This window comes from Triticum aestivum, chromosome 2A, assembly GCF_018294505.1.
Source record: "Triticum aestivum cultivar Chinese Spring chromosome 2A, IWGSC CS RefSeq v2.1, whole genome shotgun sequence".
NCBI lineage: Eukaryota > Viridiplantae > Streptophyta > Magnoliopsida > Poales > Poaceae > Triticum > Triticum aestivum.
The window spans coordinates 245430907-245448224 of NC_057797.1; the positions used below are offsets into that span (position 1 = coordinate 245430907).

At 47.5% G+C, this 17318-nt stretch overlaps 1 long non-coding RNA gene across 3 annotated transcripts; it reads right to left on the reverse strand.

Annotated features, from left to right (window-relative positions):
- Positions 1-4383: 4383 nt before the first annotated feature.
- On the reverse strand, positions 4384-13023 carry LOC123188482 (uncharacterized). Of its 3 annotated transcripts, none has more exons than XR_006494703.1 (5): positions 12772-13022; positions 12325-12679; positions 12086-12233; positions 5138-5374; positions 4384-5001 (listed from the first exon to the last, which is right to left on the reverse strand). It is a non-coding gene; the product is annotated as an uncharacterized lncRNA (long non-coding RNA). The 3 variants fall into 3 exon arrangements; XR_006494702.1 differs by having other exon boundaries at positions 12086-12250; XR_006494701.1 differs by having other exon boundaries at positions 12086-12679; positions 12772-13023.
- Positions 13024-17318: the final 4295 nt, after the last annotated feature.

Below are 17318 nucleotides of genomic sequence, written 5' to 3' on the forward strand. Positions count from 1 at the left end.
AATGTAAGCAGACAAGTATTTGTAGAGCAATGAGCTGCTAAGGATTTTTTTTTTGGAGGATCGAATAGCATTTCGAAGACTTTTCTGAAACACCAGAACAACTGGGGATGAGCTGATACTTGGTAAGTGCGAGAAATTACCCGTAGGGGTAGTTATGGGGCTAGTAACTGCAAGGCAGTAGGCACAAAGTATTTTCGGAATATCCGAAGTATCTCAGGGTATCTTGTAATAACAAGAACAATTGGAAGTGAAGCTATGGACAACAAGTGTATGTAGTTATCCATATGGGTTATCGATGGTCGGGAATAACAAAAGCGGTGGGCACAAAGTCTCGAGAGAATATGGAAGAGTATCTCCGAAATCTTCTGGTGCAGCTGGCGATCACCTGTAATAAGGGGTTCTCCTGGTGGAAGTAGTTGCGAGAACCTAGAGTCAGAGTTAGTAAAATCGTTTAACCCGAGTAGAAGAGAGTGCAGAGTCCCAGAGTAAAGGTCGAGGAGTAAAAGATCCTAGTACCACCCAAATGGCGACGTGGGCCCGTAAGGCACACAACCATGTTAGTAAAAGTTCTGCAATGTCTAGACTCGACTTCGGCCAAGGAGTTGGAAAGGGGGATTCCTACAGGCAGTCGGCTCTGATACCAACTTGTGACGCCCCCGATTCAATCGTACACTAATCATGCATGCAAATGTGTACGATCAAGATCAGGGACTCACGGGAAGATATCACAACACAACTCTGCAAATAAAATAAGTCATACAAGCATCATAATACAAGCCAGGGGCCTCGAGGGCTCGAATACAAGTGCTCGATCATAGACGAGTCAACGGAAGCAACAATATCTGAGTACAGACATAAGTTAAACAAGTTTGCCTTAAGAAGGCTAGCACAAACTGGGATATAGATCGAAAGAGGCGTAGGCCTCCTGCCTGGGATCCTCCTAACTACTCCTGGTCGTCGTCAGCAGCCTGCACGTAGCAGTAGGCACATCCAGTGTAGTAGGAATCATCATCGACGGTGGCGTCTGGCTCCAGGGCTCCAGCATCTGGTTGCGACAACTAGGTAGAAGGGAAAGGGGAAAAGAGGGAGAAAAGCAACCGTGAGTACTCATCCAAAGTACTCGCAAGCAAGGAGCTACACTACATATGCATGGGTATATGTGTAAAGGTCCATATCGGTGGACTGAACTACAAAATGCCAGAATAAAAGGGGGATAGCTAATCCTGTCGAAGACTACGCTTCTGGCAGCCTCCGTCTTGCAGCATGTAGAAGAGAGTAGATTGGAGTCCTCCAAGTAGCATCTCCAAGTAGCATCTCCAAGTAGCATCTCCAGTCGCATCTCCAAGTAGCATCTCCAGTCGCATCTCCAGCATAATCCTACCTGGCGATCCTCCCCTCGTCGCCCTGTGGAAAAGCGATCACCGGGTTGTCTGTGGAACTTGGAAGGGTGTGTTTTATTAAGTATCCGATTCTAGTTGTCATAAGGTCAAGGTACAACTCCAAGTCGTCTTGTTACCGAAGATCACGGCTATTCGAATAGATTAACTTCCCTGCAGGGGTGCACCAACTTACCCAACACGCTTGATCCCATTTGGCCGGACACACTTTCCTGGATCATGCCCGGCCGCGGAAGATCAACACGTCGCAGCCCCACCTAGGCTCAATAGAGAGGCCAGCACGCCGGTCTAAACCTAAGCACGCAGGGGTCTGGGCCCATAGCCCTGAGCACACCTGCACGTTGCGTGGGCGGCCGAAAGCAGACCTAGCCTAGTGGCGTTCCAGTCCAATTCGGCGCGCGCCGCTCAGTCGCTGACGTCACGAAGTGCTTCGGCTGATACCACGACGCCGAGTGCCTATATCTTTCCCACGTAGTTGGTTAGTGCGTATAGGCTCGTAGCCAACTCAGATCAAATACCAAGATCTCGTTAAGCGTGTTAAGTATCCGCGAACGCCGAACAGGGCCAGGCCCACCTCTCTCCTAGGCGGTCTCAACCTGCCCTGTCGCTCCGCCACAAAGATCCACTCGCGGGTGCTCCACCAGCCGACCCGACTTTAGTCTCCAGATGTATCATGTATAAAGTATATAGTATATACCCGTGATCACCTCCCGAGTGATCACGGCCCGATAGTATAGCACGGCTGACGGACAAGAATGTAGGGCCACAGATGAATATACTAGCATCCTATACTAAGCATATAGGATTGCAGGTAAAGGTAACAACAGTAGTATCAAGGACAGGCTATGCATCAGGATAGGTATAACAGAAAGTAGTAACATGCTACACTACTCTAATGCAAGCAGTATAGAGTAGAATAGGCGATATCTGGTGATCAAGGGGGGGGGGGCTTGCCTGGTTGCTCTGGCAAGAGAGAGGGGTCGTCAACTCCGTAGTCGAACTGGGTAGCAGCAGCGTCGGTCTCGTAGTCTACCGGAGAGAAGAGGGGGAAGAAACAATGAATACCATGTAAACAGATGCATATCGATGTATGACATGACAAGTAACGATGCTAGGCGTGCCCTAATGTGGTATGAGGTGATGCCGGTTAAGGGGGGAAACATCCGGGAAAATATCCCCGGGGTTTCGTGTTTTCGGGCAGCGGAGCCGGAGGGGGAAAGTTGCGAGTTCGATAGGTTAGGGGTGTGTGGCGGACGAACGGACTGCGTATCCGGATTCGTCTCGTCGTTCTGAGCAACTTTCATGTTGAAAATATTTTAATCCGAGTTACGGATTAAAAGATATGATTTTCTAAAGATTTTATTAATTTCTGGAATTTAATTAATTATTCAACCCAACATTATCCAGAATAGTAAATGCTGACGTCAGCATCACATCAGAGTGATGTCAGCAGTCAACGTTGACCATTGACCTGGTCAACCTGACGTGTGGGTCCAGTGGGACCCACCTGTCATTCTCTGTTTAGGTTAATTACAGATTAGTTAAATTAATTAGTGATTAGGTTAATCTAATCAGGATTAATTAACTTAATTAATTACTTACTTAATTAATATTTTAATTATTTTAGTTATTATTTATTTAATATTTTTTTAATTTTATTATTTTCTTTTTTTTAAAACGTTCCAGGGCAGGCCCCACGTGCCATAGGCACAGGGGCCTATCGGGCGCCGCCTAGCGGGCGCGGGCGCAGGACGCGGCCCGAGCGGGCGCACGCCCAGGTGCGGGCGGACCCGGCAAGGCGCCGGAGCAGGGGGCGGTGGCCACGGCGAGGCCAGGGCCGAAGCGGGCGCGCCGGCCGTGGCCTGTGGAAAGGCGGCCGCGCGGAGGAGCGCTGGGGGCCGGCGCCATCGGCCGTGGCCGCGGCCGTGTGCGGAGGATGCGGGGGCGCATGGGCGAGCGCCGGCGGGGAAGCAGGGGGACGGAGGCGCAACGAGGGAGGCCGGTGGCCGGGGTGCGTGGCCGAGGCGGGGGAGCACGGGGCCAGCGTCGCCGGAGGGAGAGGAGGCCGGGGTGCGGTCACGGGAGGTCGCGGGCGCGGCGAGCGCGTGCCCGGGCGTGGTGAAGCTCATCGGGGCCCGGTGGTGGAGCCGGTCGGGGAAAGGAGAGGCGGGGGCGGGACGGTCCGGCACGGCAGGGCGCGGGCGACGATGGCGCCGGAGCGCGTCGACCGCGGGCGGGGAGGGCGACGACCGAGGCGACCTAGGGGGAGAGGGGGGCGAAGGGGGAGCTCACGGGGGGGAGTAGGGGACGGGGCAGTGGGCTTGACGGCGGTCGGGGAGGACCGGCGAGGAGGAGGACGGGGACGGCGTTCGGCGGCGACGAGGCCTGGCGGCGACGGTCTCCTCTGGATCCCGATCCAGATCGGGAAGAGGAGGGGGGCGAGTGGGTGGAGTGGGGGGTGTCGGTGGGACGAGTGGGGAGGAGGAGTGGATAAGGGAGAGGAGTGGGGGGCCGACCTGGGCCGGCCTGGTTGGCCCGATGGCTAGCTGGGCCGCGGTCCAGCAGGGGGGGGGGCTTCTCCTCCTTTTTTTTGTTTCTCTTTTGTATTTTCTTTCTTTTATTTATTTTGTAGTTTCTTTTATTTTCAGTTCTATAAAATTACCACTAGTGCCTAATTTGTATTTACCAATAAACTACTACGAGATTAATTCTTAACCCATAATAAAATAGTGTTAGCATTTTATAAATTCAATAGGCATTTGTTTAATTGTTTTCACTATTGTTTTAATTGTCTTAGGGCCTTTAAACATTTTATCAAAGTTTGGTTTCTCCACCATAATTACCTATGTATTATTTGGTTCACTCCGAACATTTAAATTTGAATATTTGAAAACTTTTATTGTTTGCTCGATTTTGAATTTGAAATTCGAACTAGGTTCCGAACTAACGCGAGTTTATCCACAGTAACCGAGGTGACGTGGCATCATTAGCGGGGATTACTGTAGCTTAATTACCCAGGCGTCACAACAAGCTTGCCTCAATCATAAAACATTTGTTTGTTTGCAAATTGAATCTTAAATCTGCTATCCCTAGCCATGCAGGCCCAATTTGCAGCTTAACACCTTCAGGGTTCATGCAATTATTTTTCCTGTGTCCCGCTGCACCACAGTTACTGCATTTTGCTTCCTTCCTTGGTTGTTTCGGCAAATCATCTCTCTGTCGACGGGTGGTCTTCTTATGCCTCTTACCTCTGCAGATGCTGCAAAATGTAGTTCTCATACTCAACTCCTCATATGGTGCTTTATCACAGCTGTTTGTCGGCTGTCCTGCATTTCACTTCTTCTCAGGGGCACAAATGCCAGCCAATGTGTCTACCCGCAAAAACTTGCTATTATTTATAACTGTTTTACCAGATCCTTCATGTAGACATCAATTTGATGTGGGCCGGCCAATTCACCTTCTCGCCACATGTAGGTGTCAGTGAGTGGTTGTGATTCACCCTGTGTTCGGTTATGTACCACCCGTTGTCGTGTGTCCGAAGCAATCTGATCATAGCCGGGCACTCACAACGGCAAGCCCTGCCGTTTTCTTTTATTGGCTTCCCCTGCATTCCACGACATATATTATTTTGCTTCAATTTAAAGGACCGAGAAAAAGATGTTTCATGCATATGTAATATGAATCGCAAGAAAATAAATAACAAAATTGTTTTGCCATTAGAAAACTATCTAATCACTTACAGAGCACCTGCAGACAACTTCCTGCATACACTTGGTCTTCTCAGCATTGAGCCTGCTTTTCCCATATCTTATCCCAAATCCGTGCTCCCAATCTTCTTCGAGAGAGTCGAATGTCAACACACTCTCAGTTTCCACTAAATGACCACCGAGGTTGTCCGTGTATCCGCGGATCGTCTGCGGTAGGGCGCCAACTCTTTTCCGGACAAGGCGTTCGGCAGGTGTTTTCCAACTCTAACACTGAACCAAACAAAACAAAATAGATTAAAATCAACCAGAAAGTTTCTGGATTTCTATTTAGGAACTAGAACCCTTGTATATCATCCGCAATTTTTATCAAGCACCACTTGTACATGCAGCTGCGGTATTAGAAATAGCAACCAACAGCAGGCTGTGCACACATGTGTTTTAATCAGGAACATTCTGCAACTTTTATCAAGCACCACTTGTACAAATAGAAAGCATAATTCAATTGCACACAAGATAAAAATGATTTAACTGCGCTGCATGCCTCGTCGGCAAAGATAGGTAGCCTGCACTTAGAGATTTCATCAACAATCAGGCTGCGGCGGCGCCCCGGATCGAAACAAAAAACAATCTTGCGCCGCCTGAAAGAACATGCGGTGCCCCCATGTTTGGTTTTGGTAATTGATGACAATCTCTATGGACTAATGGTTGCCTTGAGTTATATTTGAAGGTTTTGTCCATAGGCTTTTCTTGGAGTACATGTGTTGGTTTCAAGGAGAGTTTGTGTCGACGAAGGTGCTATTCAAGGAATTACCTAAAGATTGGTCTTATGCGAGGTTGATCAAGACTAAGTCAAAAAATGAATCAAGTTGATCAACCCACAAAGCGTAGAAGATGTACCGAGAGGGATCAAGTGATCCCATGGTATGGTAAGCATTGTCAATTACGCTTTGTGTACTAACCCATGGCCTTCGTGAGAGTTCTTTGTGGGTTTAGGTTGCGGTGTGCAAGTTCAAGTGGAGCATCATGAAGAGATCAAATGCTTGAAGCTTGCCGTCCATTGTGGTGACAATGGACATGTGAAGATGTGCGGAAGAGTGGCTCATCCATAGTGGAGTATGGGGGAGCAATCAACTAGTCTTCATCGAGCCAACACAATCAAGAAAGATGGTCCAACTTGACGAAGTCAAGATCATCATCATCTAACTCAAGTGGACCATGTGCAAGGCAAAGGTTTGCCCTTGATAGGTTTTCTATTTTACCGGTCTCATGATGGTAGTTGGGAGAACGGGTTATAGGATCGATTACCGTACTATCAAGGGGGGCTCTCGATGAGTAGCTTGATCATATCATTAGTTGATAGCTCAAACCATTGCATCCTTGCATCATCTTTCTTGGTTATTGTTTGGTTCTCTTTGTGAGTCTTAGAGCTTATGGTCATCTTCATGACAAGCTCGAGTTCATCGAAAACGGAGTTCACATGCATCTTCTATGATGTTTTCGATGTTGGAGGTTATGTCGGTTCTTCCTTTTTGGAGGTTTCACTCCTCTATTTGTTTGGCATACCTCCCCTGCCTCTTCTTACTATAACCAGTCGCTATTTTGATGCTACTCGTCGTCTTGTATCCAACAAGCTTGAGTTTGCTCAATTCGGAGCTCATATGCAGAAGTTATGGCAGTTCTGATTTTCCGTGGAGTTTACTTGCTTTTGTGGAAGTGGCTTAAGGATGGCGCCAACGGTAGTACCGCTGGGCCGGAGCGGCAGTACCGCTTATCGCCACAAGCGGTAGTACCGCCCATGGCCATAAGCGGTAGTACGGCTCCGGTTCCGCGCTAGTACCGCCTCGACTCGAGACATGGTTTTCTCGTGTCGGGTTCAGCGGCAGTAGGGGCGGCAGTAGGAGCGGTAGTACCGTTCATGTGCAGTAGTACCGCGGCTACCACCACCCCTAGTGCCGCTCAATGGCCCTCATCTATGTTCCTTCTCCCTGTGCTCGTGGTAGGCTTGTGCGCGGTCCCAGCGGTAGTACCGCCGGGCCGGAGCGGCAGTACCGCTTATCGCCACAAGCGGTAGTACCGCTGTCCCAAGCGGCAGTATCGCTGCGGCCAACGGTAGTACCGCTGGCTCCAGCGGCAGTGCCGCTCATACGGCTCCGCCACACACTCTGTTTTGCTCCGCTCTCCGTGTTCTACCTCCCGGGCGGTAGTACCGCTCCCCTGAGCGGTAGTACCGCTCGTGCGTGGACTGAGCACATAACGGTTGGATTCGGGAGCTCCTATAAAATGGGGTCTTCTTCCCCATTCAACCTTGTTATTTCAGCTGGGTTCTTCCCCCATTGTTGACCTTCTTCGAGCTTGCTAACTCTCAATCCCTCCATGGATTCTTGCTAGTTTTTGAGGGAAAACAAAGAGGAGATCTAGGTCCACATTTCCACCAATCACTTTCTCCTCTATGTGAGGGAAACCCCTTGGATCTAGATCTTGGAGTTCTTGGTATTCTCCTTCTTGTTCTTCCTCTCATTTTCCTCCCTAGCATTAGTTGCTTTGGCGGGATTTGAGAGAGAAGGACTTGGGCACTCCGTGTGCCCTTGCCATTGCATTTGGTGCATCGATTTGAGTTCTCCACGGTGATACGTGGAAGTGAAGTTTGAGAAGCTTATTACTCTTGGGTGTTTGGGCACCCTAGAGCTTGTTCCTCTTGGGTGCCTTGGCGCCCTAGACGGTTGGTGTTGTTCGGAGCTCAATCATTGTGGTGTAAAGCTTCGGGCAAGCGTCGGGGTCTCCAATTAGGTTGTGGAGATCGCCCCAAGCAATTTGACGGGTACCGGTGACCGCCCCAAGGGTTACCAAAGTGTACGGGTTTGGTGACCGCCCCCAAGGGTTGCTATTTGTACGGGTTCGATGACCGCCCTCAAGGGTCCCTTAGTGGAATCACAGCATCTTGCATTGTGCGAGGGCGTGAGGATATTACGGTGGCCCTAGTGGCTTCTTGGGGAGCATTGTGCCTCCACACCGCTCCAAACGGAGATTAGCATCCGCAAGGGTGTGAACTCCGGGATACATCGTCGTCTCCGCGTGCCTCGGTTATCTCTTACCCGAGCCCCTTTACTTATGCACTTTACTTCGTGATAGCCATATTGTTTCTTGTCATATATCTTGCTATCACATAGTTGCTTATCTTGCTTAGCATAAGTTGTTGGTGCATATAGGTGAGCCTAGTTGTTTAGGTTTTGTGCTTGACAAATTAACCGCTAGGTTTATTCCGCATTTGTTAAAGTCTAAACCGTAATTATTTCAAAACGCCTATTCAACCCCCCCTCTAGGCGACATCGACGATCTTTCAATTGGTATCAGAGCCTCGTCTCTCTTTGTTAGGCTTAACCGCCTAAAGAGTAAAGATGTCGACTAGGGGATTAGGATTCTCTGACACTCTTAGTTTCGATGGCACAAATTTTGATGTTTGGGTAATTCGCATGCTTAATCTCTTTAGGGTCATGGACCCAAATTTAGAGCGAATTGTAGATATGGGTTTTTCTTCTCCAAAGGATCCCCAAAGATTATCTTTAGAGGATGATAAAAACTCTTATCTCAATGCTCAAGCTTCTAATGTGCTCTTCGATGCTTTGAGCAATGTAGTTATATTTCACCTCATGCCGTTCCGGGATGCTCATGAGTTGTGGACGAAGCTTCAAGATAAATATGGTGTGTCCAAGATTTGTGGGGATGATTGTTCTCCCTCCACCTCCGGTCGTATAGTCTTCTCAACTTCTTCTACTTCACCTACATGTGGTTTGCCACAAGGTAATGATATGGTGAGTAGTGTTGGTCATTGCAATGATGATAATATGCTTATTGTGGATGATCCTTCATCACTATCTTATTGCAATGATCCTTCTTTGGGCTTTAACACTTCGAGCACTCCAAATGTTTCACATGCTTGTGTTGATAGTCCTTGCATATCATGTAGAAATTGCTTGACTAAATCTTATGATGATATGTGTACTATGTCTTGTTGCCATGATAAAAATACATATATTTCCTCGAATTGTTGTGCTAACAATATAGAGGAAACCCAACACTACATGGAACAAGATGTGGTGTTTAATGGTGCTTCAAGGGATCCTACATCATCATCTATTGCCTTTTGCCTTATGGCTAAGGCTTCAAAGGTATCTCCTACTTTGAAACCCAATATGTCTCTTTATGATGATGTTGATACTAACAATGATGAGGATAATGATGAAGAAAATGATAATGTTGCCTCCTTAAAAATTAAGGGGGAAATGGTTTTTAAAGCTCTTCATAAAAATAAAATTGCTTGTTCCAACTTCATGGAAATCATGTCCATTGCCATTGAGGGCAAGAAGTGTATTGATGAGTTGGAATATCGTCTTGAGGAGCATGAGGTCACCATTGATAAAATGGAAGGTTATGAGCGTGATTACGCTAATGAAATTGCGGACCTCTCTCAAGCTCTTGAACTTGAACAAACCACCAAGAAATCTCTTGAGGAGACTTTTGCTCTAAAATTATCTAGAATGAGGGAATCTCGTGATAGAGCTCTTGAGGTGTCCAATGATTTTGAAACTAAAAATGAGGAGCTTGAAGTTGCCCCGAGCAATTTGACGGGTACCGGTGACCGCCCCCATGGATTACCAAAGTGTACGGGTTCGGTGACCGCCCCCAAGGGTTGCTATTTGTACGGGTTCGATGACCGCCCTCAAGGGTCCCTTAGTGGAATCACGACATCTTGCATTGTGCGAGGGCGTGAGGAGATTACGGTGGCCCTAGTGGCTTCTTGAGGAGCATTGTGCCTCCACACCGCTCCAAACGGAGATTAGCATCCGCAAGGGTGTGAACTCCGGGATACATCGTCGTCTCCGCATGCCTCGGTTATCTCTTACCCGAGCCCCTTTACTTATGCACTTTACTTCGTGATAGCCATATTATTTCTTGTCATATATCTTGCTATCACATAGTTGCTTATCTTGCTTAGCATAAGTTGTTGGTGCACATATGTGAGCCTAGTTGTTTAGGTTTTGTGCTTGACAAATTAACCGCTAGGTTTATTCCGCATTTGTTAAAGCCTAAACCGTAATTATTTCAAACGCCTATTCACCCCCCCTCTAGGCGACATCGACGATCTTTCAATTGGTATCAGAGCCTTGTCCCTCTTTGTTAGGCTTAACCGCCTAGAGAGTAAAGATGTCGACTAGGGGATTAGGATTCTTTGACACTCTTAATTTCGATGGCACAAATTTTGATGTTTGGGTAATTCGCATGCTTAATCTCTTTAGGGTCATGGACCCAAATTTAGAGCGAATTGTAGATATGGGTTTTTCTCCTCCAAAGGATCCCCAAAGATTATCTTTATAGGATGATAAAAACTCTTATCTCAATGCTCAAGCTTCTAATGTGCTTTTCGATGCTTTGAGCAATGTAGTTATATTTCACCTCATGTCGTTCCGGGATGCTCATGAGTTGTGGACGAAGCTTCAAGATAAATATGGTGTGTCCAAGATTTGTGGGGATGATTGTTCTCCCTCCACCTCCGGTCGTATAGTCTTCTCAACTTCTTCTACTTCACCTACATGTGGTTTGCCACAAGGTAATGATATGGTGAGTAGTGTTGGTCATTGCAATGATGATAGTATGCTTATTGTGGATGATCCTTCATCACTATCTTATTGCAATGATCCTTCTTTGGGCTTTAACACTTCGAGCACTCCAAATGTTTCACATGCTTGTGTTGATAGTCCTTGCATATCATGTAGAAATTGCTTGACTAAATCTTATGATGATATGTGTACTATGTCTTGTTGCCATGATAAAAATACATATATTTCCTCGAATTGTTGTGCTAACAATGTAGAGGAAACCCAACACTACATGGAACAAGATGTGGTGTTTAATGGTGCATCAAGGGATCCTACATCATCATCTATTGCTTTTTGCCTTATGGCTAAGGCTTCAAAGGTATCTCCTACTTTGTAACCCAATATGTCTCTTTATGATGATGTTGATACTAACGATGATGAGGATAATGATGAAGAGAATGATAATGTTGCCTCCTTAAAAATTAAGGGGGAAATGATTTTTAAAGCTCTTCATAAAAATAAAATTGCTCGTTCCAACTTCATCGAAATCATGTCCATTGCCATTGAGGGCAAGAAGTATATTGATGAGTTGGAATCTCGTCTTGAGGAGCATGAGGTCACCATTGATAAAATGGAAGGTTATGAGCGTGATTACGCTAATGAAATTGCGGACCTCTTTCAAGCTCTTGAACTTGAACAAACCACTAAGGAATCTCTTGAGGAGACTTTTGCTCTAGAATTATCTAGAGTGAGGGAATCTCGTGATAGAGCTCTTGAGGTGGCCAATGATTTTGAAACTAAAAATGAGGAGCTTGAAGTTGCCCCGAGCAATTTGACGGGTACCGGTGACCGCCCCCATGGGTTACCAAAGTGTACGGGTTCGGTGACCGCCCCCAAGGGTTGCTATTTGTACGGGTTCGGTGACCGCCCTCAAGGGTCCCTTAGTGGAATCACGACATCTTGCATTGTGCGAGGGCGTGAGGAGATTACGGTGGCCCTAGTGGCTTTTTGGGAAGCATTGTGCCTCCACACCGCTCCAAACGGAGATTAGCATCCGCAAGGGTGTGAACTTCGGGATACATTGTCGTCTCCGCTGCCTCGATTATCTCTTACCCGAACCCCTTTACTTATGCACTTTACTTCGTGATAGCCATATTGTTTCTTGTCATATATCTTGCTATCACATAGTTGTTTATCTTGCTTAGCATAAATTGTTGATGCATATAGGTGAGCCTAGTTGTTTTAGGATTTGTACTTGACAAATTAACCGCTAGGTTTATTTCGCATTTGTTAAAGCCTAAATCGTAATTATTTTAAAACGCCTATTCACCCCCCTCTAGGTGACATCGACGATCTTTCACCGCCCCTAGGATAATGCCACACTTACCTGTCTATTGGTGTACGGGAAAGTCCGTCGCCATTGCTAGCTTGCTCATGCTTGATACCCGGCCACCAACAGAAGGCCTCAGGGCCGCAGCTCTCTCCGCCGTCAGCAAAAAGTCCCCAAACAATGGTTTTATCAAACTGACAATTCACTAGCCAGCATAACAAACTAAAATAAACAGGGCATCATTCCAACTACGGTTGCAAGGTACAGAATGCAGTTCTACAGAAAATCCCAATTACCTCTTAGTCCATCCAGGGGCTTGGGGATCCACCTTGCCAGTCGATTGTGCAGAGAGCCTCCATCGCCACTTCCTGTTCGATCTTGAATCACAGCGCCCTGATCTCCATCAAAATGTGCTTCAACGCCGCCCTGGTCAACGGCGTTTGCATTGACACGGCAGGGCCGCCGGCAGCCACACTTGTTTCCTCGCCGCACATAGCACCACCCCCGAACTGCCCAGCTGAGCTGCGCCCAAATCCTCCAACCACCGCCCCGCCAGATCCGTTGGTTAATTCCTTTTCCGCACGACCAGCCCCACCAATCAATTCAATTAGGGCCGCCGCGCTAGCCGCCTCATCCGGGAATATGGGCAACCTGAGCACGTTGGATCGAAGCTCTAAGCTTGTTTTGATGCTGGATCGTAAATGGGAACGAAGAACATTTATGTACAAGGATTGATTTCTTACCTGTCCATCGGAGCGACGGGAAAATCCATCGCCACGGCTGCGCCAGCAGTAATCGGAGACCACGTCCGGTGATGCGAGCAGGGAATCAGTGTGCGAGAATGCCGCCGATGTAGCCGCCACCGACGCCGCCCTCCGGCTCTAATTTTTACTCGGCTCGATCATCTTTCGCTGAAAACAGGGGCCGAAGCTGGTGGACGGGGATGCATTCATTTTGCCCGTCGTTAACGGCGACTCCACAGACGGTGCCGCCCGTCATCTGACATCGTACGTACAAGGCCCGCCACTGTGTATTCCCCTCTTATTCAATACGGTATATCGAATTTAATAATGCCTCGCACAGATCCCAGAGCTCATCTGGACGGCCCAGATATCAGGATCACCTGGACCCGAGAGCCAAAACGCCCCTCCCAAAAAAGCATCTAGTTGCTGCCATGAGCACAGACACAAAACTCTAAAATCAAATCCCTCCTAATCTGTTTTTAGGTGCACTTATAAGATGTATGTGCGTCTCTTCAAAAAAATTTCTCCTCTGTTTAAAGTGAGCGTCATCTGTGGCGCCGCTGCTTGAGAGGACAGTATGTGCATGTTTCTATTTTAAAAAGATACATAGAGTCCTTGCATCTAAAAAACCATATTAGAAAAATCCTCACCTTCACAAAGTAAAAAAGGAAAAAAATTACCACTGCAGTCTGTCAACCCTTCATTTAGAAAATACCAGAGGTCCTCACCTCTTTTAAAAAATAATTCACGCCTTCATCTAAAATTTTTTCAAAAGATTACACGCCGCGGCCAACCACTTACGCCACGTGGCATAACTGGTTGGCCGCCTTTCACACGTAGCTTAATGGGTTGATCTGCTGTGAAAATGCCACTGTAGACAAGCTAGAGGCTGTTTGGTTAAAACAACCATAAAACTGCAGATTTGGTTGTGAATTGTCTGTAATGCCTTGGCACTTGAGTGAATATGTTTATATGCTAATTTAAAGTAGTGACATGTACATTTGTAGGAAATTGGACAATCATTTTACACAGAAAAAATATGACAATGTAAGCGATTTATAGCTAACACATACACAATTGAACAACTATACTTTGATGTTGCATACATTTAAATAGATAGTGTTCCCATAATATTATTACAAAGACATGCATCATACAAAACACAGTATGGTTCACATGAGGATGACCTCCATCAACATAGCTAAACTTATGTTGCCATTGCTAGACAAGCATGAGCTATTCTACTATGAATATTGTCATGCTGTCTTCCTTCCCCTCATCTTCAACCGGGTCTGCTTGTGTTCGTGCCACCTCCAGTCATAGCACTGGAAGTACATACTCATCATCGGCATCACATCTATAAAAAACTTTAACCTTGGTACTACTGGCCAATGACCGATCAATATGCGCATCAAGCAATTACGTAGCAAAAGATATAAACCATGACAAAAATTGGGCCATTGCTGGCCAATCCATTCATACATAATCTTGAAAATGCATAGAGAGTAGCAATATGCAACAAGTACTAATGATACTGTAATAACATACTACAATCTATGACTATTAACCATCAAATCACAAAAAAACAGAAAATAGGAATATGCATGATCAGAGAATTTTTTTAGAAGAGGATGGATGGGGATGAGTGATGGAGGGTGGAGGGAGGAGAGAGGAGGAAGGAGTCCCAGTTCACCGGCGCCGGCGGACGGTCGGACCTGCCCCGTCCCTCACGGAGACCAGATTGAGGAGGCACGGGACGACTTGACCTCCACCATAGGGGGCAAAGGGAGGGAGGAGGGAGGTAGGAGTATGGAGGAGAAGGGCCGGTGCATCGGCGCCGGAGCCGTCGGACCGCCGGCCGGCCACCACCATGGGATGAGAGGGGGGGTGAGGGAGGAGGGAAAACTATACCTGCCGGATGTGGAGTGTCGCCGGAGTAAGCAGTAGAGGCAGGGGCGGCAGCGGCCAAACCCTAGACTGCCGTGGCGCGCATGTCATGAGGTCGAGCGAGACTCAGGCGTGTTCTGTCCGTTTCCTCTGATGCCATTGAACATATAAACGTTCAAGAAGTGCTAGGCCAGACGAAGCCAGCCACGTCATCCCTAAATCTCTATGAACAGTGCTGCTATCATCGCTATAAATTTGGTGGCCTGCTAAGGGCATTTTAGTAATTTCACGTACAGGCAAACATGGTGAAAACCCTATCCTATCGACAACCTCCTCTCACCCCCAATCCCCGCCTCCTCTCCTCCTCCCCAATCCACCGCCTCCTCTCCTCCTCCTCCCCAGTCCGCCACCTCCTCTCCTCCCCCTCCCAGTCCGCCGCCTCCTCTTCTCCTTCCCAATCCGTGAGCCCTCACCACCAAGAAGCCACGGGCTCCTCTTCTCCTCCCCAATCGTGAGCGCTCACCACCAAGAAGTCATGGGGGGACTGCGCCGCCGCTGGAGGAAAAAAGGAAGAGGAGGTGGCACGGGGGAGACCAGAAAAGAGGAAGAGGAGGTGGCGCGGGGAAAACCAGCGGCAGTGACAGGCTCGACAAGGAGGTGAGCTAGAGCACGGGCTGCCGTGAGCACTGCGTCATCTGGGAGCCACCGTGGAGCAGGTGCTTTTATCCTCCCCAATTCGTGAGCCCTCACCACCAAGAAAATTAGTTCGTTTGCTACCAGTTAAATCGATCTATTCATCGTTTTTCTTGTTCCCCATAGGCTTGAGTTTGTCCGCTTGGTGGAGCAGGCAGGGGGCAAGCAAGCAAATATGGGAGAAGGTAATAAGGATCAACATGATGATCCTATAGTTTTTGCCCGATCTTTCACCGCAAGACAATAAAATAGGAAAACTTCTAATCACGGGAGTAATCCGCGTAACCTGAAGATGAGGAAACAAATCCAGCAAGCAACGTGATGAAGATCACCATGCCTCAAACCAAAGCACGATAATCCTTGCTGAACACAAGAACCTTCGCAGCAATCTTTATTAGATAAACGACATCGCCGTCCCCAGAGGGATGCTTCACCAAGGAAACACAACTCGATAGTTTTCGACTAAAATTCTCCACCCCCTAAACCTAATGCACCCCAACTCCTTATATGGAGGGGTGAGGCACCCAATCTAATGGGCCTCGACCTGACTTGGTTGGACAGACCCAAAACCAGGCCAAAACTCACAATTATTAAAAATAACAATGACACGCCTAGCTTGGCGGAGTCCTGAAATTGGGCTTCACCTCCTCCGTCGTGCCCATATCATCTTCCCCCCTTCAAAAAGCGTTGTCCTCAACATGTGAGGGTCTACTGGAAAGGGTGGCGTGATATCAACAAAAGCATCACGCGTCTTCGCCATCTTCAAGTCTCGCCTGCCTACCACTCCAAATCCTCCCTCTTGGTCTGCTCGACTTGGTTCAGCTATGGGTGCCTTTCTTCTCCACACACGCCTGGGCATAAGTGCCACCACCTTCTTCTTGTCCACCTTTGCTGGAGCCCTTTGTTTCTGAACATGAACCTGCTTTGCACTACCCTGCAAAAGATGAGTAATGCCTGGGCCACACAACTGACGAACATGTCCATCCTTGCCTTTGTGCTTCCGCACTGCTGCTCCAACAAAACGCCTCGCAAGTGTGCTAACAAAACTGCGCTTGTCGCTCCGAAGCACCTCATGCACTGGGATATGATCAACACAAATATCATCAGTCTGAACACCTGTGTCAACACAAACTGGAATTGTAACACATGCTGCAACATCCTTCCTCTCATCAGAAAGAGGCTGCACTTCAACTGGCTTGTCACTAACAAGAACAACATGCTTGTCATCTACAGGTATAGGTGAAGCAATATCAATAATGTCGCTTTGTGCATCATGCTCCTCATGCTGCAGCTTAGCTAACCCTGGCGGCTTAGCCTTGCACAACCTCTCCTTGTGTACCACCAGCTCCACATTAGACTTTATTTGATCATCCTTCATAGGCTTCCAAGTCTGTTGTTTGCCATCATGCACAAAAGAATATGCATTTGCTCTCCCAGCATGTGTAACATTGCGATCATACTGCCATGGACGTCCAAGTAACAGCCCACACACCTCCAGTGACAACACATCACATTCTACCACATCAACATAGTCACCAACTGTAAATGGCACACGCACTTTATGAGTAACCTTCAACATACCACAACTATTCAACCACTCAAGATGCTTAGGTTCGGGAATACGCCATGTGGACAACCCCAATGATGCCACCATTGCCTTGCTTATGCCATTAGTACAGCTACCACCATCAATCATCAACTTGCATGCTTTGCCTTTAATCATACACTGAGTCTGAAATAAACTCCACCACTGACCCTTGTCAACTGTTTTGCAAGCTTCATCATGTACCCTCTTGAGTTGCATATTCAAACCGCTCAATGGTACAACATCGTCCACCAAAATCATGTCAACATCAGCCTTGTCCTCCTTAGAACCAGTACGTGTTGTCTTTGCCTCGTTGTGGTCGTTAACATCATCTATCTTCACCATGGATGTGTCCTTGGAAATTACCTTCGCAGAATGCTGC